The 25,525-nt window shown below is 42.7% G+C and overlaps 1 protein-coding gene across 7 annotated transcripts in view; it reads left to right on the top strand.

Annotated features, from left to right (window-relative positions):
- Window positions 1-5,592: 5,592 nt before the first annotated feature.
- Window positions 5,593-25,525, top strand: part of SHANK2 (SH3 and multiple ankyrin repeat domains 2) — a 338,706-nt gene continuing 318,773 nt past the window's right edge. For 4 of the 7 annotated variants that reach the window (XM_083601127.1, XM_083601125.1, XM_083601128.1 and 1 more), the window contains exon 1: window positions 12,274-12,393. The gene's annotated coding sequence lies outside the window, so the exon portion shown is untranslated. Of the gene's footprint in view, window positions 5,983-12,273; window positions 12,394-25,525 lie in introns of those variants that run through there. The other 3 variants (XM_083601126.1, XM_083601124.1, XM_083601130.1) reach the window with 1 other exon arrangement.

Raw genomic sequence — 25,525 nt, 5'->3', positions numbered from 1 at the left:
TTGAATAGGTAGAGTTCCTGAGCCCATATGTATACACTTTGAGTGCTTTTGAAATGATTAAGCTCTTTCAGACATGCACCGAATGTTCCTAAGTTTGGATAGGGCTAGTGATTGTGAGCCTGAATCCCTACTCCTCTCTATGTATGTTCAGATGAGATTCTGAGCAGTTCAAATTGTTATGCTTATGGTTAGCCGCTCTGGATACTAAAGGGCAGTATAGAAATGTATTAATAAATAAAGCAGTGCTCTCACTTATCATCTGGAAAGTTAGGAACATATATTAATTGTCTGATGGTAACAGAAACAGTCAAGCATTATTACACTCTGCTAAAATGAGCCGTGAAAATGATTGCGCCTGTCAATGCTGTGTCATAATCTATCATCATTACATCATGAGACACTGATCAATACAAATACTACCAAAAAAGAAAGGCAAATGTAGCATCCTAATATTGGTCTCTTTTTTAAACTGAATTCAAATTTTAATTGCACAAAACAGTGTGTGTGCATGTGAGTGTATGTGGTACCTTTTCAATACAGATTGGGGGAATAGTCAATATTTATTAGCATCACACTCACACAGAAACAGGAGGCTGAAGTACTTTAACTATGAAGTGATACTCAGAAATAGCTGAGATCTTTAACTGAGGTAAACTAGTGTAATTGCCCCCAAGTTCACATTGCAGAAAATATAGCTTATATTTGGCACATCACTCAAAGCCTTATTCTTTCCATCTATTTTTTTTCTGTCTAAATGATTACCTTTACATGCCTCCTAAATCTTCTGCATTATTATGACAATGCTTCAGGTTCTAACAGAATAAGAACTTAATGTTTTCATTTTTCGTTTGGTCACAGCTTTCAATGCATTTATTGAAAATGGAATACAAGGAATCCCTCTTCATGAACCATGCTGTCCTATTTTCAGTGATATCCCTAGAGTTACGAAACAGGATTTAGCTAGTCAGTTTCCTCTCGTCAACTGGAAGAAGAAGAAGAAGAAATGTTCATATGCTTTAAAAATTAAAGACCTAGGTTAACCATGTTTGATGGAATGAAAACCTTCCATTAAAAGATGGGTTCTACTCTTTCATTTTCTGCTAGTGATTTCTGGATAAAATTTCAAAACTGCCTCTTTTTTTTTGCTTACAACAGGCAACAGAAAGGGACAACCAACAGCGGGAACAGAAATGCTATAAAATAGCTTCATGGCTTGTAACTAGCAAATGTGAAAATGGTTTTTACACCTGCAAATGCATTTAATGCCTCTGTCTGTGCTTTTGTGGTAACCATGTTTTTACATTATTATTATTATTATTATTATTATTATTATTATTATTATTATTATTATTTCACATTGCCGTCAGTGTACAATGTGATTTATATGTATTGTGTTTTGCCTTTTTGCATCAGTAAAATAAAACAAAAGCAGACCTCTGTCTCAAGGAGCTCATAGTTTGAAATTTGAAAGTGGACAGAACTTAGGAAGGAGAAATGCAAGGAGAAATGTATAAGGAGAAAGGAATGCAGTTACACCAGTGATCAAAGTGGAATGGGATGAGATGCCATTCCAGTTCTTTTAAGGCAGTCTTGCCTAACCACCCCCTTCCTTTTTTCTACCAGTTTTGACAGTGAGTTACATGCAAACTTAATTGCTGTTGGAGGTGAAGACATAGATTCTGGGGAGGAAATTGAAGGAAAAGACAGGAAGGGCCATAGTGTGGTCACATGTTGAACGGACCTCTCTTTGAAACACTGTCTAGATTGTTTAGATTGAAGCTAAAGAAACATAAGACAGGAAAGCAGGAACCTAGAAGCTGACCATCAGCAGTTAGGACTGGACAATCTTGTGCAACACTTTGCAAGCGGCTTACCAAGACCTGAGGAGCCCCTTTTAGCAAGACTTGCAGAGTCCTGTGCACAGTGCTTTGCAGGCACCACCAATCAGCTGACACCCACTATTAGACCTGTGGGTCCCCACCCCTGGCTTAGATGCATATGTCTCACATGTGTCTCACACAGGGGATAGATACTGACGACATCACCATGTCCCCTTCTGCCTCTTCTGCACAAGAAAGCCTAGGCTGCAATCCTGTACGCATTTACCTGGGAGTATGCCCCATTAGACACAAGGACTTACTTCTAAGTAGAAATGGCTTACCATTGTGTTGTGTTGTTGTTGCTTAGTCGTTTAGTTGTGTCCGACTCTTCGTGACCCCATGGACCAGAGCACGCCAAGCACTCCTGTCTTCCACTGCCTCCCGCAGTTTGGTCAAACTCATGCTGGTAGCTTTGAGAGCACTGTCCAACCATCTTGTCCTCTGTCACCCCCTTCTCCTTGTGCCCTCAATCTTTCCCAACATCAGGGTCTTTTCCAGGGAGTCTTCTCTTCTCACGAGGTGGCCAAAGTATTGGAGCCTCAGCTTCAGGATCTGTCCTTCCAGTGAGCACTCAGGGCTGATTTCCTTAAGAATGGATAGGTTTGATCTTCTTGCAGTCCATGGGACTCTTGAGAGTCTCCTCCAGCACCATAATTCAAAAGCATCAATTCTTCGGCAATCAGCCTTCTTGATGGTCCAGCTCTCACTTCATACATCACTACTGGGAAAACCATGGCTTTAACTATACGGACCTTTGTTGGCAAGGCGATGTCTCTGCTTTTTAAGATGCTGTCTACACTTACCATTGTAGTGTAAGCTAACTCTACAGTGAAGCCTTGTGAATGTCAGGACTTCAGTTCCTCCTGCACAGCAGGAGACATGACTACGACTCTTTGCAAAGTTATTGTATTTTTTCATTTGCCATGGGGTGGGGGAGCCCAGCAATTTCTGGACGACTAATGCAGATGTTCTAAAAGGGAGTTCTAGGCAAAAAGGGGAATGGCTAAAAGGTTTAAGAGGATAAGAGATCCTAGGTTAGTCTTGTAGAACTAGCAGCACAGTGTGGTGTGCCATACAATTAAAGCCATTATCACATACTTCACTGTACCTTTAAAAATCTAGAAACACAAACTGTTGGACCCCTGGGCATTTAATTCCCAAAGTCCTAAGTGGTCAAATTAACTGTTGTCTAAAGGCATTAATGAGGAGGGCAATTGCCACCTCGGGTGGTAGTTAAATGAACATGCAAGGTAAGATTATAATTTATTTAAGGTTTCCCCACTCTGGCATATATATATATATATATATATATATATATATATATATTGCAGGGCAATGTGAGGCAATGCCAGGATTTACTCAAGGGGGAATATCCCCATATAGTTCCCCGCATTAGAGTTCCCAGTAGAGCCGTAGCAGGCCAGGCGGCTATACTTGCTGGATGGAGACTGGTGTATTATTATGTTAATGAATTTCTGACTGAATCTGTTTAAATTCTTGTGTTTTTTTAGTAATGCTGACATTTTAAACACTTCCTGGTTTTATTAATATTGATTTTGCTATATACATGTAGTTTTTATTGTTTTTTAAAAGCCACTTTCACTGCGGAGGCGGGCACATTAGGGCAAATGGGGCACTGCCCCACCAACCCCAGCCTGCCCTCAGCCAGTGTCACCAGCCTGCCTTAACTTCCAACTAATCAGCTTCCTCCTTTTCACTCTCTTAGCGGACAGGAAGGTGGGGACAGAACTAGAATTAGTTGGCCACCCCATAACTTTGGAATGACTTTGCTCAGAAAGGCAGTACAAACGTACTTAAAATAAATAAATAATAACACACACACACATCCCCCCAAAAGGAGACGAGGGCAGAGATTGGCATAACATTTGCATATAACTCTATTTAAATTACACTAAATAACTATTGTAATTTAAATGGGGGGGGGAATGCACTTCATCACAGTGGTGAAGACTGTGATCAGTTGACTCCCCAGGTGCCCACTGCTGATGGGCAACTCAAGATTCCTGCTCTCTCTTCTTCATATGATGTCTTTAAGCTAGACTTGAACAGACAGTTCCTCAAATAAAGGACTATCGCCTACAAAGTAGGACACATGGTCACCCTAAGTTCTGCATTCAGTTCCCAAGAACTGCTGTCCAATGGCTCTGGAAGCTCAAAAGCTTGACAATTCACCTAGATATCAAAGCTCAGAGCTTGTAGCCCTGGAACAGATTGGCAGGGATGACAGGGCAAATTGTCTGAATTTCCCTGCCCCTTCTTAGCTATGGATTTGCGGGATATTACAATTTTTCAATGTTAAGAGTGTCCTATCCCCAGTGAGACGAAGGTAGCGACTGCCTACATGTAGAAAACTATGATAGTTTTCTACATGTAGGAAATTGTTTCCTATGTAGTCTTTTCTAACTGACAGCAGTTCTTCAGGGTTCCAGGAAGAGGTCTTTCCCAGCCTGTAGGTGGACATGGGACATTCTTTAATACTACTGTGGTCCATAGCTTGACACCTAATTTTAAGCTGAAAGCTCAGCCATTTTAGATTTTCCCAAATGCATTCCAGGCACCAGTTCAGGTTTTCCCATATGCATTAAGGCACTTCAAAAGCACAAACAAACACCTGAGTGTCACACAGGCAAATATATAGTGCTTTTTTTCTTTAAAAAAAATGTTTAGGGGTACTTTCATTTTCCTACTCATATTGAAATATTGCCCCTCAGTGAGGCCAAACTTAAGATTCACAAAATGTTTAGGGTTACAGATAGGTAGCCGTGTTGGTCTGCCATAGTCAAAACAAAACAAATTTTTTTCTTCCTTCCAGTAGCACCTTAAAGACCAACTAAGTTAGTTCTTGGAATGAGCTTTCGTGTGCATGCACACTTCTTCAGATACACGAGCACACGAAAGCTCATACCAAGAACTAACTTAGTTGGTCTTTAAGGTGCTACTGGAAGGAAAAAAATTTTTTGTTTTGTTTTGAAAATGTTTAGGGGTATGCGTCCAGCCACGTCCCCCCAGAAAAAAATGCACTGTGTGTGTGTGTGTGTGATATATATATAAAATCTGGCAAGTGTGAATGTTTTACTGAAAGCTGAGGTGACCCTTGAAGAATGGAATGTGCATCTTTTGGTCAAGGCGACCTTCATTTTGTATGCAAATGTAGGACAAGTGCAAGAAATGCAATGAAAAGGGTGTGTGTGTGTGTGTGTGTGTGTGTGTGTGTGTGTGTGAAAAGAAAAGTCTTTTGGGAAGACACCCTTAGCTCCTCCCTATAACCTGCATGCTGAAGAATGGCCTTCTTCGAGGTGCGCGCAAGGACTGTGTCAATGACAAACAGGAGAGGTCGGTCCCCCTCGACCGGCTCTTCCACGCTTTGTTCCGAGGTGACTTGTTGTGGGAGAGAGCTGCTGCTGCTCCTTCCTTGCTCTTGCTCACAACGGCACTTTCTGTGGAGATTTTTCTCCCCCCCCCGCCCCCCAATCCGAGCTGCATATGCGTATGAAATCAAGAGCAAGGTTGGCTCTTCTCTTGTCATCTGCGCCCTCAGGAAACGTTGCCTCTCGCCGAGCCTCGGCTGCAGTGCCCTTCTGCGCGCGCCTTCCTGGATCTGGGGTGGGCCGCTGGAAGTGAGGCGTGAACAGAGCTCTTCTCCCCTCAGGGGGGGCGGGCAGGGGAAGAAGCCGGGCACCGGTCGCCTATTGTCACATCGCATCCATTTGCAGCGTGTGCACGGGAGCGCAGCGCCCAGCTAGCTGGGGAGCTCTCTCTTTCCCTCTCCTTCTCTCCATTCCCTTCTCCTTTTCCCAAGCAAGTTGCCAGGCGCCTTTGCGCACCGGACCTTTCCACATCCCCAGCCCAACTTTCCCGTCGCCTTGCTGATTCCGCGGCAAAACAAACATGACGGATTACAAAAGTGGCGGCGGAGGGAGGAGCAGCAGCAGCAGCAGCAGCCGCGCCGACCCTTTGGAACTGAGGCTGGGGTAGTAGCGGGGGAACCAGGGAGGCGCGCCCAGGAGAGCGCGAGACCGACGCCGTCTCCGGCGGAAAAGCTCGCCAAGCCCCGCGCCGCCTCACTCTGCCGCGGGCGCAGGTAAGGAGAAGCTTCGCTGCCCCTCTGCCCCACTGAGGAACAAGTAAACAAGGGCTGTTTTTTTGGGGGGGGCTTGTGCTGCTGGTTGCCGCCTGTTGGGGTCTTTTGAGGGAGACGTGAGGCGGCCTCAGCGCTCACAAGGTTAATTTGTTCGCCTGCTTCCCTCTCAACTTTGAAGGAACCATTCTCTCTGCGCGCTTACTTGGGAGCAAGTCCCCCATTGGAGCCGGGGAGGCTGGTTTCCCCGGGAATATGTCGAGGAGCCGGAGTTAACCCCTTCCTCCCCTTCTGCGCCCCTTCCAGTGCCTCTCGGCTGTGTGAATGAAGGAACAAAATAAAGGGGAGAAAAATAACTTTTAACAACTAGGAAAGAGGCACCTCTGTGTTACCAGGGAGCGGATTTGAAGTTAGTTATTCCTGAGAGATGCATGCCTGGGAGGGTGCAGCAGAACAGATGCACTTTGTGCAAGTAAAATGCTGTCGATTTCACGGTGCAAGTCACCGCGTTTAGCATTTTAGCCGTCGGGGTGCATCCTCGCCAAGGGGAAGCCCATCCATGCCCTGTGCAAATGGTGTGCGGCAAGGTCAGGAATTTACATTGTCGATGGAAGGTGAATTCAAGTCTTTCTGCCTTCTTCCTGAACACACATTCTCCTCACAGCCTGGTCTTCTTTGGGTGTTGCCTCTGATATGCACATCTTTGTCCTCTCCTGCAGAGAAGAATTCAGTGGCAAAGCAGGATTGTGTTTGGGGTCCCCACAAAAGAGACTGACCCAGCCTTTGTATGCCTGAACTATGTGTGCAAAGAATAAGATCTATCAATCCATGGACACAAGTTTCCTCCTCTGTTAGGAAAGGCTGAGAAATAAAATGGAAAGGTGGGTGGGGGAAAATAAATTCCCTGTTTGTTCCCGCTTGTCTTTTAAGTTGCCCTTTATCAATTGCTTATGCTTTGGTAACAAAGAATTCAGTGTACTCTGAAATAAGACCTATGGCAAGTAGCTCAGGTAGAAGTACAAATGGGGAGTATTCCGTTGTGTACGCTGGAAAACCTTGACAACAGGCAGCTCCTCTTGGAGAGTTCTGGTACTTGTTTTTAGCTGCACTGTATATAGTTTATGTTGGATAAGGAAAGAACTGGTTTACTCCTCCCATCAATGATGGGGAATTTCTGCCTTTTATGCTGCTGCTGTTCTTTTTAAACCTTTAACAGAAAGTCAACAGGTGCAAGTGCCTTGCCAGGAAAAAGTATAGTTATAGGAAAAAGTTATAACAAACTACAGTTGTAACATTGTAAAGTAGAGTCTACCTCTACTTTAAGAGGTAGACTCTTAATTTCACATTTAGGACCCAGGCCTTCACTAAGAGAAATGGAGGTAATTAATATGCCTTATCCACGCATCGTACTGCTAATGCAGGTTCTGTTGCCTCATCATATCAAGTGTTCGAGGAAAAGTTTGGTGTTTGTGAAGAAATTTGGGGTTTCCACAATCTTGACATAGTAAGGCAGTTTTGGAGCATGGAGTTTTGGTACCTGAAGCTGAAACGTGTGTTTATGGGGGCTTCCCCTCCATTTTTCACCTTTGCCTAGTATAAACAGGGCAAGAGAAAGTTGTAATTCCACACAGCCCTTCAAATGCTGCTTCCGCTTCGCTGCCTAGCCAGAGGCAATACTGTGAGCAGTAAAACTTCCTGATATTTTCAGGTCACAGTACTCCCATTAATTGCATGCATTAATGCTGCTATCATTCTTTCTAACCAGTAGCTAAGTCCCCATTTTAAAGAGCTGAATTGAGATTTAGGCTGTAAAGTATGCTTCAGTGGCTGAAACATCACTGCACTCAGCTTTCATAGCACCAGTTTTCTATGGAGAGCTTGCTCATAACTGAAACAAAACTGGACTGTTTGCTGCATGACAGTTTCTAAGAAAACGGATTATATGGTCATCTCTTACACCATACAAAAGGAATATGTATTAACCAGTTTGCCTGATAGGAAAGGAATCCACTGAGTTCAAATCCTGATGCATTCCCCCTCCCCAAAGGCTTCTCAAGAGGATATTGCAGGCTACTCACTTCTAGTTTCATACTCAGTTCAGCTCTCTGAAGTCTATCCATATATGCGTTTGCACTGGACTTTAAACTGAGGGTCTGGCTCTAGTACGCATGCAGCAAAGTAGAGTGATAAAATGGGTGGTGCTAATTCAGACTGCGGGTGGGAGATGCTATTTCTGAATGCATAAATTCCTTCCAGGTATACGTCTAGCACTGTGAGCTGGGCTGCTATAACATTTTTCTCAGGTGCTCTAGCTTTTTACTTGGTAAGACCTTTTTTCCACACAAGGAAGCATTCAAAGTATGGGGTCTCCTAATGGCAGCTTGAAGTGCTGCACTCCATTCCTTGTTTCTACCACTTAATTCTTCTGCAAGTGTAGACCATGCCTGAGGAAGGAGTTAAAGTGATGGGGTCACACACACACACACACACACACACACACACACACACACGTGCACACACACACACACACACACACACACGACAGTAGTAAATTAATTTTCTTTGTGTATCTTCCCTTCCCAAGGTACCACTGTGCTTCTCTCAGGAGGGTGTACCAAACACTTCTTAATCTGTGCCTAACCCTTTTTTGGCTCGAGGGGCACATTTCCTATTGACTAACCCTCTGTCTGAAGGCTGAATGCTAGCAGTCTGTGTGACTATATTCACAGTGGGTGTGGCCAAAGTGGATGAGGGGGTAGCTCTTTTTCAAAGTCACAGAGAGGAAGACACACACACACCATCACACACACAGCTGATAGACACACTCTCATACATAACAAGCAGCAGACTCACCTTTTCCACACACACTCTCTCACTATTCACCTATATTGCCTCTTTACCCTGCCCATCAGATCAATCTGATGAGGTTTGCTTTTACTTTGTGGGAGATGCTACTGGAACCATCAAGTGTTAAATATTCCCACCTGCCTTCCCTTCTCCTCCCACATCCTATGCCCAGGACCCTTATGAGGATGAAATACTGCTTAAGTATTTAGTACTGGGAGGCTGGATCTGACCCAGGGGTCACCAGTTAGCCACCCCTGGTTGTTTGTTTGTTTGTTTGTTTAACCGCCTTATACCCAGAGGTCTCAGGGTGGTTCACAGAACAAAATCAAAATATAAAACTACAAAATATGTAATCAAAATAAAAACAACCCAATACCCCACCCCACCTTGCTTACAGGGAAAGAAAAGGGCACGTTGCCTCATTGTATGATTTACTGTCTTTTTTGGGGTGGGGGCATAAACCCATGGATTGAGAAAGGATGGTGCTGGACCATGAAGCCTTAATGCTTACACTGATTTGGATGAAGTAGTATGGGAATACTGGAAATGGATAAGAGCTGGGATAATCTTGGTGAGGACCTAGTTCAGGTGAAAAACCTTAGAAGGGTTTTATTGTTGTTTTTATGGGAGCCTCCAAAGTGGATATTCCTTTGAATCACACTGTCTCCTAACTTTTTCTGTCATTGTTTGTCCTGTATCCAGTCCAGCCTTTCTGTGTCCTATTTGACCTTGTTCAGCTAGACTGGTTTATTATGAGAGAGAGAGAAAGAGAGAGAGATTGAGAGATCAAAAAGCAACTAGGTCTATTACAACATTTTCTTTCATGCTTACTTTCCAAAGAAACAAACCAAAAAGTAATGTGTTGGTTAATGTGTAATTTAACACAGGGCAGATGACTATATGATGAAAGAGTGATAGTTAATGTCAACGGTCCATTTACACATTTCCCTCCTATGTTCTGCTTTTTGTCTGACTTTACTCCCGATTCCACCTTAGTGGGTCATGTCAATCAGAAGTGGGTGGATCTTCATAACTAGAGGGACAAGAGACTTTCCCAGTGGAGAATCATCACTGCAGGCAGAATCCAAGGCTTAATTTAGCACTTTAAGGAGTAGTACCAGAAATCATCTCTGGAACATAACAAAGTCATTACAAAGAATTGAGTGCATCTGAGCATGCGATTTCTTTTCCACAACTGAGTAACCACAGTCAGGCCAACATGCAATCTTGAATTAAAGGTAAGGTTTTTTTAGAGGATAGAGTGTGGTCTCCTTTGATGTTGGCTGTTCCTTTCTCTGTAGAAAGGAAGCACTAGAAAGGTGGCTTGCTGAGTTCCCATGGCTATTGGATGCTGGTATCTAGCCGGTCCTATTGTTTTTAGCTGCCATGGTTGTGTGTTTTACTGGTTTTTAGTTATTCTGTTATGTGATGGTTTATTTTATGTTCTATTCCCTGCCATGGTATTTATGTACAAAGGTGGGACATAAATATTTTAAATAAACAAGAAAATAAATTTGTGATTTATTATTCATTATTAGAAAATAGGAATTGAAGGGAGGTGACTACAATGGCAAGCCTCAAACTGCTTTTTAGGCCTTAGCGGTTGTTGCATTTTCCCCAAGGGAGCAGCCACCATACACCAACTAGACACCACATCAGATGGCTCATGACCGGTTTCCCTTCTGTTGTTGAGGGAAAGGGTGGCTGGTGAAGACAAGACACTTCTTCTCAGCTGCACTACATAGCTTTTCCGTCTGTGTATAAAAGAAATAATAATAATAGTAATAATAATAATAATAATATTTATACCTCACCCATCTCAGGGTGGCTTACAGTACATATAAAAATTGTAGCAAAGGTCATCTCCTTCTCCTTCCTCTGTGCACCCTCCAAATCTCTTCTAGGTTTTGAGGAGGGCTAAGGACACACGCAGGTGAGGAGAGAGGAGAAATCCTTGCGTTGATGGGACATGGTAGTTGAAAACTGCCCAATAATTTGCAGTCCATGACATTCTGATGTCAGCATGGTGCTTGTTATTACTCCCTCAAAGGCTCCCACCTCTCTTTATTAGCTGCTTATCCTTACTAAAATGTGCACAGATGTGGGTAACAGAACTTACCTATGTGCTTTTGGGTGTACCTGCTATCTCATTTAAATGGGAACCTCCACTGCTATGGACTGTTAGTAAATCAATGCAGCAGCTCCCTGGGTTACAAATCCCAGGTATTCTAACAGCGCCCATGTAGTGCCTGAGTTCCTCCTCTAAATGGTACACTGGATATGTGCATTCTGCAGTCACGTTATTGCTGCCTGTTTGTGTCATGTTTCCATTGGTTTTAAGACAAAGTCCTTGTCATGTCACAAGTCCCTCAAGTTCATATTAAAGTGGGTTTGGTCCTTTCCCACATAACACCCCCTTTAAAAAGTACTTTAAAAACCATTCTTTTTTTCTTTCTAGTTCTCTAGTTCTAAATGCATTTATTTCCTCTTTCAACCTTTCTGTTCCATTTCCAAAGGCAAAATTTCACACTATCTTATCTCCTTTGGACGGCTTCCTTACTGGGCATTTACTGTGAAACAATCATGCTTTGTTCACACATTTTTAATAGGGCACCTGCATGATTCACGATCAAGACATGCCCTTACCACATCTTACCTTTTCAGCTTCTAGTTTCTTTTTTTGAAGTCAGAAAATCCAACATTTTAATATGCAATAACATCCGTACGATTTCCTCAACTGTAGATGGCACAGCTCTTCTAGCCTAGATAGACCAGTAATGGGCTGTATAGATGGCAATCTCTAGCCATTTCCTTTCCTGTGGTCTCTTTCTCTTTCCCCTTTCTAGGAAGCAGTCCTAGCACTTTAACCCTCCCCTTTCCAAACATCATTGCTCTTATATCAGTTTCCCTTGCCCTTCAATTCCAGCAGGAAGAGAACAACCTTGTTCTGGAGCGCAGTGAGATTTCCAATGCTCCCCCAAACTTTGGAAGTTGTGGAAATGGGCTGATCACTTGGCTATAGAATGTTACTTGTATCCTAAGAGTTGGAAAGCAAAGTTCATAGAATCATAGAATCATAGAATCATAGAGTTGGAAGAGACCACAAGGGCCATCGAGTCCAGTCCCCTGCCAAGCAGGAAACACCATCAGAGCACTCCTGACATATGGTTGTCAAGCCTCTGCTTAAAGACCTCCAAAGAAGGAGACTCCACCACGCTCCTTGGCAGCAAATTCCACTGTTCCTTTTCCATTTCCAGTTTAGCAGAATAGCAATGATCATATGCTGCTAAATTGTCCACATCTGGCAGCACCTTTGGTGACTCTGTTGAGAAGACCTGCACTTTCCCCTCAGCCTTTTCCCTTTTACATATCAATTGGTTTTGGTGTGCTGTGTGATTGGCAGGGGAGAGAGGAGGCTGGGCTGCAGGATAACACAGGCTCGGGCTCATTGTTCTACAGTTTCAGCTGAAAGTCAGAGCACTCCCCAGGAAGTTTGCCTTCTATAAATACATTTCCTATTCCTTGTGCCAGCTCTCCTAAGAACCGATATTTTGAGACATGCCACAGGTAAGGGTTCTGTGTACCAAATGGGTGGTTTGGGAGAGGGAAGCTGGAAAGTAACAAGATGAGTTATAGACATGCTCCTTCCTTCAACAAGTGGGATTCATTTTAAAGAGGAGAAATGCATTACACAAGCAGCTGCTGCACATTGCGTTCTCTTGCTCCTGGCTTCCGTTTCACTGAAAGATTTTTGTTTACTTTGTTTTACAAGGTGGAGGGGCCTCACACAGAATAGTACTTTTGTATACCTAGTGCCCTTTCAGAGATTGGAAGTCCTTTTGAAATGTCTGATCAAACCTCTGATTTTGTTCAAGAAGAATAAAACTACTGCGTGATTAGTGTTTAATCTTTCAGTAGGAGAATAGGACAAGGTTCTGCGATCTGCGATCTTTTCTTTTCTGGTTTTCGTATGTGCTTACCCACCCACATGGATGCAGTGTTAAAAGTTGCTAAAGATGGCTATTGTTTCTCTTTGCTAACTTGTTTTTCGCTTCTTCAAAATGGAAAGGCACATGTAACAAAGTACTTTTTATTAATGCAAACTTTTAGCTTTACTAAGCCGGTTTTGTTGATGCATGGCAAAGCTGCTGATTTTTTGTTTAGGAAAGTTTGATACGTTGACTTTTTCAAGAATTAAAATGCTTCCACATTAACGTTATTTAAAAGGAAAACTGAGAGCCGGTTACCACAGTTGCCTTTGCATGTGCCAAATATGGGCTGAGTTCATCTGCATTATTGCCAGTGTGCATTGTTGGTTCTCCAATTACCTCAGCATTTGATCAAATTACTGGTCTCTCCATGATGAAATGAGTGAACCTTAGCCAGTACCTAATTTATAAATGGAGATAACTATGGCTGAAGCCTTCCATCTATTTCCTAGGTATCTTGTGTGCTTTCATACTGAGTGTACGGGGGTATTCAACAATAACAGGATAATTAAGGAAAGACTCTCCTTGCATGCTCAAAAAGGCACTTCCCTCTTATTTGCTGCTTCACATATTAAGTTATTGAAAGCAGATTGTGGAGCTGATCCTGGGCACAACTGAAGCCCTTTCCTAAGCAATCTGGGTACACATAAGATGATCAGGCTAAAGGTTTATCTCATCCACTGTCGTGCTCTTACAGTGGCCAGCCAACCCAATGCCCATGGCTGCAATGTTGGTCCCCAGTTGTGAGTCAGGGAATTGACCATGGTTTCCTCTGATCACTTTGCCACACTCCCAACTGCAATATGGACCCACTCAATCTATCCCTTGGGGCACTGGGTGAATGAGATGTTTCTGATGACATTCCAGTTTGTGTTTGTAATTGAATTGCATTTGTGCTTCCCTGTTGTGCAAGCCAGGCAAGAAAAAGATAGCATGGACACCCTCATGGTGGCCATTGATAATGTGACTTTTCTCTTGAAGCAGCTGCTGTTTCTAAGAGTCTGACTTTTGATAGAATCGTTTTCTGTGCTTTCTCTTGAAACCTTCTGAATCATTCAGCACCTGTCCTTTGAAACCATGTATTCCAGCTATATCATGATTCATTCTGATAATCAGCTTTGAAGGGACTTGAGTTTACACTGAATGCTTTACTCTGGAATTTTTAAGGTTTAGCACACTTGACTTTATTACCCCAGTGGTCTTCTAACAGCTCTTTAATGTTTCACAAACCATAAAAAGATCATGCTAACTAATTCTGAATGTGAAACTTTCAGAAAAGAATTAGAGAGCCTGGTTCAAGATGTAACAAAGTTGCATAATTGGATTGTTTTCCCTCTGTGTAATAACCACTAGAAAAGGCTACCCTGCATTGAATAATTTATGTTTCTATTACAGTGGTACCTCAGGTTAAGAACTTAATTCGTTCGGGAGGTCTGTTCTTAACCTGAAACTGTTCTTAACCTGAGGTACCACTTTAGCTAATGGGGCCTCGCACTGCTGTCATGCAACCGCTGCACGATTTCTGTTCTCATCCTGAAGCAAAGTTCTTAACCCGAGGTACTATTTCTGGGTTAGCGGAGTCTGTAACCCGAAGCATCTGTAACCTGAAGCATCTGTACCCCAAGATACCACTGTATTTCTTTTAAGTGGGAATCTTTGGTAGCGTTTTCAGATTTATATTTCACTCTTTTTAAAAGTCTTTTTGCTCTTCACATCTCTTGGTGGCTTATGTAATTAATCGTGCAAAAAATAAAAAGTACAATTGGTCTACAACACTCCAAATGTCAATAGGCAGCATAATTTCAGCAATAAGCTGCTCCATACTAGCAGAAAAAAGCTTCACCATCCTCCTAAACAATTAATTGGCAATATAGTATTCTCTGCAAGGGGCATGTCTATGGCAAGCACCAGGAGTGAGGACTTGAGCCAAAGGGTTGTATCCAAAGTAGTGCTAAGTAAGCCTATCAGTGCAAAGATTTCCACCTGGGCAACAGAACTCCCAGCTCTCTTCCATATGCATGTTTCCTAAATATGTTATGGGGTTTTCCCCAATCCTCCAGAGCAGATTTGGGGAGGGCACAGAGGGAGAAACTGAGGTGGGGGGGGTCCTGTTGTGCAAATGGAAATCCTTGCATGGGGTCCCCTCTTCATCAGAAAAGGTCTTTCCAGGGCCTGGGTTAGCAGAGTAACATCACCAGTAAGAAGATTATACCAGTCAGACTTCTGATAGTAGCAGCACCTTTTTTATGTATCTTGGGTGATTGTAGAAGGCAGTTATAATATGGAAGTTGCAATGAACTTGACATAAAGCTTTGACAGATGACCAGTTTTTGCAATATATTAATGCACAGTTTTAATGAGCTGGTTATATGATTTTTGCTTTGGGTTTGAGCACATCCAGATTCAGCCCCTATTGTGGCTTGAACATGTCTGAAGGAGACCTCCATGTGCCTTTTTATTGGATAACCCAGTGGTCCTGGATGTGCTTTGTAGCCCTTGATAGCCTTGGCCTCCATGAATTTGTCTAGTCTGCTTCTGAAGCCACCACTACATCTTGTGCTAGTGATTTTCATAGTTTTAGCTGTGTGCTGTATTGTATACACAGGGTATGTGACACATTAAATGGCAGCAAACCAGGGTTAGCCACTGAATGCTCAGTGATGCAGGATTGGTTGCAGCTGATATGTACCTCTGTGATACATATATTTTCAAACATGCTTTGCAATGTTAGGTATACCCTACTTTTTGGGATACCTTGAATACTCTATTAATTTGAAGATAAACTAAGTGGTGCTGCTATGTACTTAAGCCAATTTATTTCCTATATGCGGAAATTTCCAAGATTACAGAAGTTCATAGCTTGGGCCTTTTCTTTGAAAAACTGATGCGCTGTCACACCCATTAGTTTGGTTAATGGCAGGTTTTATGTATAAAATATGTTTTATGCTCATTTGTGAGGAAATAAAATAGAAAGTGCTTTTGAAATCTACCTTTTGTTACAAAAGGTATTAGAAGCATTTTTTAAAATAATGAAGAGCTATAATTACTTTTCAAAGGCTTTTTAATTTCATGCCTTAGGAAAGTATAACCTCTGGCAGTGTTATTATATGAATACATAAAGATCAATGTGAATAATAATATATAATAAAAACATGCTTTAATTATATCCAAAGAATGGCACAACTAGTTCTGTGTACCTAAAGGTTATGCAAACAGTAAACCCTCCCAGGCTGCATAGCAAACAGCTTTTGAAATTGAAACAAGTTTCAAACATAGTTTGTGATATGACATTGCCTTCTGCCTTTCAATAAAAAAAGGATAAATTCCCACTGGACATATCAAAAAAAGCTTCTGGTTACATCTATAGTAGATCTGGATTCCAGCCATTGAATTGTTTACTTATGTCATATTTAATTTTTAACCAGTGTAGGAGAGTTACAGAAGTAACAGGTAAAAGCAACAATGCATCACAGACCAATGTGGACATTCAGGCTGATATTTAGATTAGAATGACTGTTGCAAATGCCAAAAATAGGAAGTGTACATGGTACACTGGAATAGGAGTATAGATGGGACACTGAAGCCTCCTTCAGAAATACATGTAGAACAGATTCCAACTATATTTTTAGGACACAAGTGCAAAGATATGTGCTGTTTGATAACAGAATAGACATGGTGGTGAGGAAGAAGGGTTGTCTTAAATGCACAAGATAGTGGGTAGCACCAGTATCCCAATTTGTTTCCATATGAAAAATAAAACTGGGGTGAATAACTTGATTCTTGGACATAACTCTACTCATCAGACATCTTCACTAAAAATTTGTTTAGCTTGGTGTCATGTGGATATATCAGTTAGTAAGAGCATGAGACTCTTAATCTCAGTGTCGTGGGTTTGAGCCCCACACTGGGCAAAAGGTTCCTGCATTGCAGGCGGGTTGGACTAAGTGATCTCTTCCAACTCTACAGTTCTATGTAGAAGTTAACAGACTGGCTGAGCATCTCGCACTGATGATTAATAGGCAAGGCCGAAATAAGCACACGTTGTATGGGCAGAGTCAGGTCTGCCTGACTATTGAAAATCACATCAAAGGTAGCCATCAGTTGAAATAATGGTTTCTGATGACATTGCTTCCACAGATAATTTCAAAATCAAATGGCAAAAAATACTTTTCTCAGCAGGACCACTTTCAGGAGATAATTAAGACTGGGGATGGATGGAAATAATCTAAGTGAGTAAACGAGGAAATGACTGACCACTTAATTTTTTTAAAAAAATAGAAACGAAAAGCTGGACTGAACTAAATACTAGTGCTAGTTCCTTCCCCCCATGGATAGACCCTAGAACAGTGGTGGCGAGCCTATGGCACGAGTGTCAAAGGGAGCACTCGGAGCCCTCTCTGTGGGCGCCGTCGCCCCAGCACAGAGCCAGCAGAAGGCGAGGGTGGCGTGTCAAGTCCTCAGCTCTACTTGGGCAGCTGGAGTGCCATGTGCGTGGTGGGTCGGCGCAGGAAACTGCGTGGCCGGAGTGGGATGTAATGCCCGTCAGGGCGCCGACTCTCCAAAATGGGGGTTGCAGCTATTCTTTGGCCCATGTTCATTGCGCCCAATTGCACAGAGGCTTCCGGAGCATATTGTGGCAATTAGTATTTTGTGTGGGTGGATTGCGGCAATGATTATGGTGGGTCCTCAGTTTCTGATGTTGCACAAGCAGGACAATAAAGAGCTAAAATCCCCAAACTGGCCCATCTGCTGCAGCACCTTTAGGGCTCCTTTTGCTCAGCCACTCTGTGCGGGATGCCCAGACCGAGAAGGCGCCCTTGTGGCCAGGGAGGCACAAAGGGAAGGGCCAGGTGGGGCATTGGTGCCCCCAAGCAGGCGCACATGTTGTTTTCAGAGGCTGGGCGTGGATCCTGGTACTTGTGTCGCCTCGGGTGGGGCATCGGGGGTGTGTGCAAAATGGAGCCACAACCCCCAGAGCATGTGTTTCCCCTTGGGGAGCCTCCACTGTAGGTGGGGAGGGCACACCACTCTGCACGTTCTCAGAGGTGTGCTGCCATGTTGGTGGGCCACTGGGAGTTCCAAGTGGCCGCCTTCCTTCCCCTCCTGCTGCTACGAGGTTGAGGCATCACATTAATTGTTCAAAAGCATGCCAAATGCAAACTTTTACCTTTCAATAAAAAGTTGCTTGTATCATTCAAAGCTCTGTTATTGTGTTTTACTTTTAAGACAAAAGATGTTAGTGTATGAGTTGTTTTTTCTAAACTAAAACCTCAGTGTTCAGGTTAAATTGCCATGTTGGCACTTCGTGATAAATAAGTGGGTTCTGGGTTGCATTTTGGGCTGTTCGGTCTCTAAAAGGTTTGCCATGACTGTCCTAGAACATCACACAGAGTGAGGAGATGGGAGATGTTCTGCTGGCAGGTGGAAATGCTTGTGCTGATGGAACTATAAAATTAACACAATGTTGAATTCCACCTGAGGTGGAATTTGTGGGTTATGACTAATTAAAATGCCCTCATAGCCATTTTGCTACCGACTCGATTATAGCCCTTTTTCTGGCTCAGTTCCCACATTCTCCTGTTTTCCGCTATTGTTTCCTTCCTTAGAGTGAATGAAAGAAAGTTCTTAAGAATGTAAGTTGATTCAATTTGTGTGTGTGTGTGAGAGAAAAACTTTGTAATCAAAATAGTTTGCTGAGAACTGCATAATATAAAGCTTATGGGAGAAAGGTAAGAGTGACAATTGGCAGGCTAGGTAGTTATATAATGGGGAACTGTGTTGAATAGGATGGAACTCTATGTGCACAAATGAATGACTTCATGTTCACAAAATTTAATTAGCTGCCACAGTAATTTGCCACTGAGCAGAAAACCTGAGTAAAGAGTTTACATTAGAAGTTATTTGCTCTCTGATTGGAGTTAGTTTGGTTTGTTACTTATTTTAAACAAATTAACTAAAGCTAAATAGTTCTAAAAAATGGCCATTACTCTGATTTTGTTTATATATATACATACTGTATCTACAGCTGTATACACATCTGGATTCCAAACTGATTTAAAATGCATCTAGCAATTTAAGCAAGGCAAAAGCTCAAGTTAATATTTTACTAGCAATTGATAACAGGAAAATGCCATTCTAATGACATCATTTGGATTGTGCCAATTCTTAAAACAAGAAAACAGAATCTAATCTGAAGATTGGAATGCAGAAAACTTTCTTCATGAGAAACGACTCAAATCTTCTTGTTTCTTAAGACAGCTTCTGTGAATTGTTTGTTTTATGCCTGTCTTAAATTATGGAGCAAATACAGGGATGGTGAATATATTCTTATAACTGATGTCTCATAAAATGCAACCTGTAACTTGAAATTTTAGATAACAAATGCTCATGAAACTGGAGGATGGCAAATAGGTAGCTGATTTTTAAAAGTATATCTCAAAGATAGCCCCTCTTTGACAGATTTATATTCTCAAAGTAGGAATAATATACCTATCTAACTTTTCAAAATGCTTTCTTACTTGAACCAATAGTATTCAAATGCAGGACTTGGCATTGTCTGTTTCCAATGCCTATTAATTTTGGGGTAAAGGTTTATTAGTAAATTGGTTAAAATAATGGATAATATGAAATATGACATTTGTTTCCTAAAATAATGAAACATGCTACTGTATTCTAAGTAGCTGGTTTGTTTTGCAAACTTAACATTTTAACAGTTGAAGTTAAATAAATATTAAAGCAGTAAAACAGTTATGTAACATGCTGATTAAAAGAAATGGAGCAGAGACTTCGGTTGTTGTTTTTTTAATATCACAATTTACTGAATTTGTCTTTGGGGAAATCTAACCTAGAATGGTAGAATGAATTCATCCATCCGAAAACAACTTGTGAGGCCATTATGGCTCATAGTACACTGTGGTTTTTTAATTTTTGGAAGCTGCTTGCTGTTGCACTATGAATATTGAACACAATTACTTTTCAAAGGTAAATTATAGTTTAATAAACAATAAATAATGACCCATACTCTTGTTTTAATTTACCTTAATTCACCTGGTCTCCTCTTGAGGTTAGAGTCGAGCTAATATACCTGTCAGTGTGTGTTCAGGGTGGAAAACAAGTTTTTCATCTTAAACACAAAGTGGGCATTTTGTGTCTTTCCTAAGCTACTCTAACCAATCAATAAGTAAGCATTATATTGGGATGGAAGCTAAAACCACCTCTGCACCAGTTGAAAACCTGATGTATCCAATGTGTGCACAGCCTGCGAAGGAAGAGTACAAATACACAGCCAGAAAATACAAAAACTGTGTAAAAATGATGGACACACCTTGGAAATTCTACCAATGCCCACCAATCAGTCCATGACAGCTACATGCAGCGTGGAATCAAATTAACTCACAGTGACTGGGACATGTCCCAAGCACACACCCCTGCATTGCAACACACAATAGGCATGCAAGGAAGAGGCGAGAAGATACACAACACAGCACCCACATAGCTTGCTGGGCAGAATGCCTTCAGAGAGCACACACAACCTTCCTAGGACAAGGGTTCAAGACCACTGAAGGGAGGCAAAGGGTCTTTTGGGAAGCAGCCAAGTAGACAGAACAAGGGTAGAGTTGACATGTGCTGATGGTAGCAGCTTCCAGTGGCTCATGCACAGGACACAGGGTTGGGGAACAGGAGAGGATGATCAAGCCCTTGGAAAGGCAGGGAAGGGTCCACCTCATAGGTGCAACTGAGGCATGCAGGAACAGTGCTGCATGGACCAATGAACTGGCTCCTGCATAAACCCTCTAGACCAGGCATTGGCAAACTCGGCCCACCAGATGTTTTGAGACTACAATTCCCATCATCCCTGACCACTAGTCCTGTTAGCTAGGGATAATGGGAGTTGTAGTCCCAAAATATCTGGAGGGCCAAGTTTGCCTGTGCTTGCTCTAGACTTTCTGTCCCATCAGTTCTTTCCTTCTATACTAAATGCCTGATAAGCCAGGCCTGTCATGTACTATCTCTGTCTCCATCCACCCAACTGCTTCATACTCCTTGGCAGCAGCACCATACTGCCTGTGCACCCTTGCACTCCAGCTAGCATGAGTGAGCAGGGTGTAGAGGCACCATAGGCCCTGAGCCCTATTGAGGCAAATAGGTTAACAACCCCACAAGAAGAGTTGGGAGCATCCTGGTTGTGGGCTGGACCTCTTTAATGGATGGCACATATCAGCACTTGATCCTGTGGATCCTGCGACTATAGGACAACTGTTTGTGCAGAGTAAGAGGTGCTGAGAGAATAACAAGCAATTGTCATCAGTTGTACCATGTAGGATGCAGAATAGGTATGAGGGACTGACAGAGAAGAGCAGTGCCACCTGGGTACTTAGCCAGTACTCATGCCTCAGCCTCTTCTGCCAGGGTGGGTGGTTGTGGGGACTTACCCACCCCTGTTCCAGGTTGTAGGGATATACTCTGTGTTCAGTACCTGGTTGTTCTGCTTCATACATCTAGGCTGTGACCCTGCAACACTAATGAGTGTTTGGCTGGCAGTAGGTTTGAGTAGAGTGGTTGGACTGGGACTTTGCTTACATGGGTGGTTGTGTGCCTCCCTTGTATGCTACCTGCTGTTATGGGCAGAGGAGAGAGTATCAGAGCAGCATCACTCACACTCAGACATGACACAGTATTCATGAACAGCAAAAAGGATGAGTAGAACCATGGGAACCATAGTTCAGTGCTTTGCATGCAGGAAGCCCTGCATTTGAGCCCTGGCATCTGCAGGTAGAGCTGGGAGAAAACCCTATTTGAAATCCTGGTGAGCCGCTCCCAGTCAGCATAGACAAAACTGAGCTAGATGGACCAGTGGTCTGACTCAGTACAAGGCAGCTTCCTGTGCTCCCCTTTCTCTTGTTTGTTGTGGGGCTTTAGATGGATGTGTCTGGAGTGCAAAGGCGAGGTACCTGCTAGAGTTCTGGGCTGAGAAGTATAAACAATGTGCTCAAATTGAGACATGCTGCTTTGTGCAGAGTGCTCCCTTTGTGTTTGCTCATGGGAACTACCAGAATACTTCCTTGGAATCTCTGCCTGGGGCCAGAGAGCTAGAACGACATGGAGTATAATCCTTTATTATTTCCCCATGTGCATTTTGTATATTATTGGTAGCTTGTTATGATTGGGTCCTGCGTAACATCATATCCTATACTTTGCCATGGTGGCAGCATGGTCATTGATATTGAGGTGCCTCCCCTCCAATCCCTCCCACTGAAGTCAGTGGGATGAAAAATTCCCATGATCAGTGCAGATCCACTAAAATGCATATACTTTGCTATTTTATACCAGTTAAGAATCCTATCCTTAGAAATAGGATTGAACAAGAAGCAGGCACTTTATAGCATGTTTAACACACTCTTAGTGAGAGTTTGTGGGTATTTTAGAAAGGTTTCTTTTTCATTTTATTCATTTTGTTTATTGGAGACATCTCCAAGCTGGAGTTGTTACGGTGATTTTGCAAAATATAATGTCGTTTGGCCTTTCTCATGTTTCACTTTGTCCTTCTGTAGTACTTTTCCTAGTCTTTTGTTGTCCCAGTAACACTTTGCCCTTTAAATTGCTTCAAATAAACTTGTGTATACACTTTGGCTTCCACATGCCTGTGCCATGGGAATGAGGAATTCTGCGTCTCCCAGGAAGATAGTAAATCCCCTCTGTTTGCATTTTCTGGATGAAGGCAACTATGTATTTCTTCCTGAATTATGATCTGTAGTGCATTGCACTACACCGATCGCCTGTTTCACACCATGTGCCAACGTTTATTATTACTTTATAAAACCCTGCTTGAAAAATGCTTGCATATTCAAAGATAAAGAAATCAAATGTTAAAACGGAACATAGTACTTTCTTTTGCAGGCAACTCTATATCTGGTGTGGCTTATTCTTCTGTTTAGGCTATTAGACACAAAACGTAAGATATTTTAATAAATGAAACCTGGTTATTTTTTGAAACGGAGCCATAAGTTTCTCAATGGAAGAAAAAGCTAGAGAAGAACACATTTCTACAAGTGTGCAATCAAAGACAGCATTCAATACCTGCAAACAGAGGGAGACTTTGTTCTACAATAGGCTCAGTTCTGTATTGACATTCTTCCGTGACATTGTAGAACAAACTTCTGTGCCAGATTAGTTTGTGCATGTTATTCTCTGTCACACACTCGGTCACCATTATGCTTCAAATGTAAGCTACAAAAGAGTGCATTAAGAATGAAATCCTGAAGGGGGGGGGGGGCTGAAAACCAAAAGTGGTTGATCTGCTTTATGCAATCATAGACTCATAGAATCGTAGCATTAGAAGGGACCCAAAGGGCAATCTAGTCCAACCTCCTGCAATGCAGGAATCTAAAGTAAAGCATCCATGTTCTGCTGGGATCTCACCAGCAGGCTGGAAGTAAGGGTGGAACATTCATGACAGAGAAGCTTTTCTTCCTGTCTCATAACATGACCTTCACATAGCACATAGTTAAATTATGGGAGCTGGTTTCCTCAAGAGGCAGTAATGTCTACCAACATGAATGACTTTAAAGTAGTATTCATGGAGAATAAGGCTGTCCGTGGGTACTAATCACAAAGGTTATATTCTACCTCCACTGTTGGGAGGCAGCATGCTTCTGAATGCCATTTGCTGGCAATCACAGGTGAGGAGAGCCCTGTTGTTCTCAGGTCCTGCTTGCAGGCTTTGCATAGGCACCTGGCTCTCCCATTTGAGAACAGGATACTGGACTAGGTGGGCCATTGACCCAGTCTAGCAAAATATTTTCATGTTCTTTGGTTCTCTGACCTTTCTTAGTCCCACCATTCTCCCGCCAACTAATTTCCCTCTCAATGGGAATTCACTTAAACAAGCCCATTGCTGGCAATGTTAGAACTCTGTGGTTGGTAGGGGAAGGGCTAGAGAGGGTTTTTTTTGTGACGATGAGAAGAAGGCATTTGACATTGGTTGTCCCTCTGAGGTTGGACCTCTCTGCATCCTCAGAGAGGGAGATCTAGAGTGGTATTGAAATTAATGAACCTAACTTAGTCATGGGGTGGAACCTAACTTAGTCATGGGGTGGAATTCAATTCCATGTTAAGGCGATCATCATGTCAGCACAAGCATTTCTGCTTGCTGAACAGAACAATCTCCTCACTCCTCCCCCTGTGTGCTGTTCTGGGGGTTCTCCTTAGTAGTTTGAGGAGGGCTCTGGGGGCGTATTGGGGAGGAGAAGGCAGAAAATCCCATTTGTTGCGTTGGTTTCTGCTAGCGCAACAGCCTAGTTGAATCTGGCACTGTTCAGTGGGCCTTAGTTCAGTATCACCTTCTGTGTTTTCTGTAGCCCCTGGGACACTATCCCAGGGGCCATAGGAATGCAAGCCCATATCTATCTATAGGGACTGAAAATCTGCAGCTTCCTGCTGCAAAAACTAAGACTAAGGACGAAGACAAGGTATTCACAGAACAGTCACAATCAGTTTCTTCACCTGCAGTGTGATTCTAACGTCACAATTTCTGTGACATACCAGCAAGTTGGCTACAGGGTCAGCTGTCAGTCTTACCTCTCACCTCATGCTTCAGAAGTTCTGTCTGGCTTTTAAAATGATTTTAAAGTGACACATGTGCACAAGCATTTTAAAAACAGTTGCAAATTTGCTTTGGGGGCTTTGTGGAGATGTGTTGGTGATAGGACAGTCCACTCCACAGTTTCCCCTGAGTCAAGCAGAGCCACAATGAAAACTTGCAAAACTGTTTTGCAGAGCTCACCCCAGGAGTGGAAATTCATACTGAATGGTGTGAGGACACTTTGAAACCAGTACTTCCGTTCTAAATACATTGATCAAATTTGCACAACATGGTGAGCCATAAACAATGGCTTACAGTGAACAAAAGCATGCTTCTGGATTGCTCCTGAGCCACAGCTTGTGGTCTGATGCTCTGAGCTCAAGGTAGCATGGGAGGCCTGTGAAGCCCAAAGCAACAAATGTCAGCACAGGTGAGATCTGGGAGCCCCATTTTCCAGTTTCTCGTCCTTCTTTCCCCGTGTATGACCCTGCTATTATAGCCCTGGAGAACAACAAAAAAGAAACAGGAAAATGTTTTTCATACCATTTGCACAAATTAATCATTTCCCCCATGCTAATTAGATCCTCATCTGATTGCATTAGCACTCTGTGCTGAATCTCAATCAGCACTGCTTATAGTTGTGTTTCATTTGTGGATCATACTGGACTTCCAGTGCTCTGTGCCCTCTATTTCTCCACGGGATACACCCACACTGCCATTTTATTCATTGCCATAGAAATGACTGGAAAGGAGCACAAGTTGCCCCCTTCTTCAGCATTGAGTCAGGATTGTCAGGTGGTTTTCTTATGACCCCACCTATGTCCTTATTGTTTTCTACTATAAAGGTGAGCAGTAATAATTCATTTCTACAGTGGAAAGTGAAGTTTTGCTGTTGGAAATACTGTTGTGGTAGGACACAACTATTCCCCAGCCCAGACACCATGGTTGCTAGAACCTGTTGCCCCCATTTATGTTCTGCACGGCCAGGAGCTCTCTTTTCAGCTTCCTGCTAACACAGATTTCCCGCCCTCCCACCCTTTCTTCTTGTGTTCGACACCCTGACCTTGCTATGGACCTCGGTTGGTCACCTGTTGAAGGGGCCTGGTAGGAATTTTTCCACCTAGCAGAT

This window comes from Podarcis filfolensis (assembly GCF_964270895.1).
Source record: "Podarcis filfolensis genome assembly, chromosome: 1".
NCBI lineage: Eukaryota > Metazoa > Chordata > Lepidosauria > Squamata > Lacertidae > Podarcis > Podarcis filfolensis.
This window is presented reverse-complemented; position numbering and strand designations above follow the sequence as displayed.